Source organism: Micropterus dolomieu, unplaced genomic scaffold (genome assembly GCF_021292245.1).
Source record: "Micropterus dolomieu isolate WLL.071019.BEF.003 ecotype Adirondacks unplaced genomic scaffold, ASM2129224v1 contig_9788, whole genome shotgun sequence".
In the NCBI taxonomy this organism is placed as follows: Eukaryota; Metazoa; Chordata; class Actinopteri; order Centrarchiformes; family Centrarchidae; genus Micropterus; species Micropterus dolomieu.
Window position 1 is genome coordinate 1 of NW_025738774.1, and position 3,080 is coordinate 3,080.

Genomic DNA, 3,080 nt, shown 5'->3' on the forward strand with positions numbered 1-3,080 from the left:
CCCTCTCTCTCCCTCCCTCCCTCCCCCTCCCTCTCTCTTATTATTATTAAAAACAGAAATCTTTGTAGCATAAGTTGAATCGCACTCCACCGTTTCTGTTTGCCAGGGTGATTATCAGCTGGGGAGGCCAGCAGACCACACAGGAATAGATCAACACCATGAAACGGTACAATATGCACAGTGATTGTTGTTGTTCACATAGAACAAATGAGTTGCATTGTTCTGTAAAATCCATGACATGTGCTGCAGGTTGCTGGGGGGGACAATAACACTATTTCCTACAATGATGAGAATACAGACTCATCTGATGATGAAGCCTCAGATGAAGATCTAACGGTGTGTGAGCCTGTCATGTATTACAGAGACAAAAAAGTCTTGTTACAAATAATAAAATAATCTTACCAGGATGTGTCATTCAGCTTTTTCCCGTCTCTCAGGCTGAACACCTGTCAAGTGGGCCATCGGATGACAGAGGGGAGGATCCACTGCATGAAATGGTACGGGGTTTTTTTTGGTCATGCAGTAATTGTTCCACTTAGGACAGAGAAACTGAACTCACAGGTGTTTGGCTTAACTGTGACTTTTGGTGCTCCTCTATTGCAGCATGTTGAGGGAGGCACAAACGCTTCAGATGAGAGTGCAGATGAAGATGTAATGGTATGTAGGATTGCTTCCATTATTAGATTGACAAAAATGTATGTGTCAAACAGTTCCAGTAAAAATCTATTTTTAATATGTTATAGATCTGTGTGTTTTTGAGATTATCGTGTGTTTTTCTAAGTTGTTGTGGTGGTCTATGACATCAACTCTTGGTAAGTTTGTGCCTATACCTTGCTGTTTCTTATGATAACTATGTTCTTGATGACATGGTAAGGTCAAAATGTTACCTGCTCAGTTAAATAAAAAATTCTGCAACTACAATTATATGGCTACTTGCTGCATTTTTCTCCACTGAAAATGCACTGAAAGTGCTCTTTTGTACCTGGCCTTAATATAGGACTAGATATGGTCATAACTACCTTTCTGTGTCTTTGCAACTTCTGTATCATAGCACGAAGAACAGACTAACTCAGCTCCATCTGACAACGATACTCCAGAAGATCCAACGGTGTGTTTTTGTTTTCTTTTTACCATATATTAGCTTATTTTGTGTAAATATTGAAAGTAACAGTTTATTTTTCCATCATGTGAAGGGCTCATTGCATGGATAAAATCTGCTCTCAAAATACAAATTCAAAAACAATCAAACTGTAGGCCCTATGTTGGTTGCAGTGATAAGATTTTAAACAGGCCTAATGAAAATCGAAAATCAATATGTGGCAGTCGGCGTTGATATTGTGGTGGGCCGCCACAAATAAATGAATATACGGGAAACACTAGATCCACTGTTTAGTATTAAGTGTTCTGACCATAAAAATTGTTTAAAGCCACAATTAACCATCTGGTTTCTTCAACTATCACTCAGGAGCAAAAATGTGCCATTATAATGATTTGACATTTATCATAACGTTACGTTCTTGCCTCCTACCCTCCATCTTTGTTGTAAACCCTGAACACATTTCAGGCAGAGAAAAATTTCTTGCTTTAAGCCCTGAGCTGCAGAAAAACGTGTAGCATTTTTACAAGAGCAGCTAACACTGAGATCTTCGATTTAGAAGCTGTTAGCAAGTCAGACAGACAAACCAAATCTTAAAGTTCACTATAAGTTCATTTTCTTCAATCAAGTTTCCCTCAGCGCTCTCATAAAAACCAAAATACAACCACACTTCAGAGCGAAAAATCTTCCTCTGTGTTGTCACCGACTCAAACAAACCCGCGTTACATAGTGCGCATGCTCACTTTGGTTGATGCTGGATATTTGCTTGTGTTTATCAAAGTGCAGTAACCGAACCCAGTTATCCTGGTAATTAAAATGTGTACGGTAATAATAACTGTCGGGATTTTTGCCATGGTTTATCGTCATACCGGCAATCGTTTCACCCGTTCTTCCTGTGCTCCCCGTATTCGTATTCGTACACCAAGTGTTCAAAGAGCACCTGTATGTGATTCAGCAGTAATTATAGTCCTTTGTCTTAATTATTTATTTTGTTTGGTATCGATATATATTAAGCTTGGATTGTAATAAATATATTTTCCTTTGTAATCCTTTATTAGGAGCATGTTTTAGACCCAAACTTCAATGATGAAAAGAAGATTTATGCTGGTTCTTCAGTTACAATGGGGTCTCTCCTTCTTCTTCTCTTGGCATTCATCCTGAAGCATGGCCTGTCAAAGGCAGCCAAGACCTCCCGGAGCTCCTAAACTTTGTGGTGCCTGGATGTGTGCCAAAGTCAGGTTGGTTTTTAAAGAAACACTTTCTTGATTACAATGACAAGACAGAACTTCATTTTTACTGTCCCAGCTGTTCAAACTACCTTGGTGTTGAGCCAGGTAATAAGTGTGGAGTGTGCCAGCAGAACTTCAACAAAAAAGGTCTACTTGAGAAGGCATACTATTTCCTTGTCATGCCACTCAAGGTTCAGCTAAGAAATACCCTGGCCCATGTACAATCAAAGCTACGGAAACATTTCACAAGAGATGCCTGTGTTTGTGATATCAACACTGGAACAGAATACAGACGCGAGACACAGGGAGTACACACACCCCAGGGATGCACTTAACTATGGCCGCTGGCTTCGCTAACAAAATGGAGCTGCCAATGATCAGAGTTGGTTTCTCAGCGGGTGTGTCGCTGAGTGGGGAAAATCTGTTAGAAACGTGAACAGGTTGATGATGCCCCGTGGACTTTGAATGCTTATGACTATTCCTCCTTCGGACAGTCACCCAGCCCCCCCTTCCTGGCCGTTCCGCACAGACTACCGGGGACTGGCTAGCTACAGTAGCTAAAGACTGATCTACCAAGGTGCGGAGCCGGACTTCTAAATCACTGAGCCTCGCCTCCATGTCTATAAATAAACTACACTTATTACATGTACCATTACCGCTAAAGGAGGCAGAGGAGTAACTGAACATCTGACACACCAAGCAGGAGAAAGTAGGAGAGAGAGAGGGAGAAGGAGAAGCCATCGCTAGCTGCTAAG

The 3,080-nt window shown here is 41.1% G+C and overlaps 1 long non-coding RNA gene across 1 annotated transcript; it reads left to right on the forward strand.

Moving 5' to 3' along the window:
- The first annotated feature begins 26 nt into the window (after nucleotides 1–26).
- On the forward strand, nucleotides 27–2,376 carry LOC123965474. Its single transcript, XR_006823708.1, has 6 exons — nucleotides 27–166; nucleotides 250–336; nucleotides 438–497; nucleotides 604–657; nucleotides 1,052–1,108; nucleotides 2,155–2,376. It is a non-coding gene; the product is annotated as an uncharacterized LOC123965474 (long non-coding RNA).
- Nucleotides 2,377–3,080: the final 704 nt, after the last annotated feature.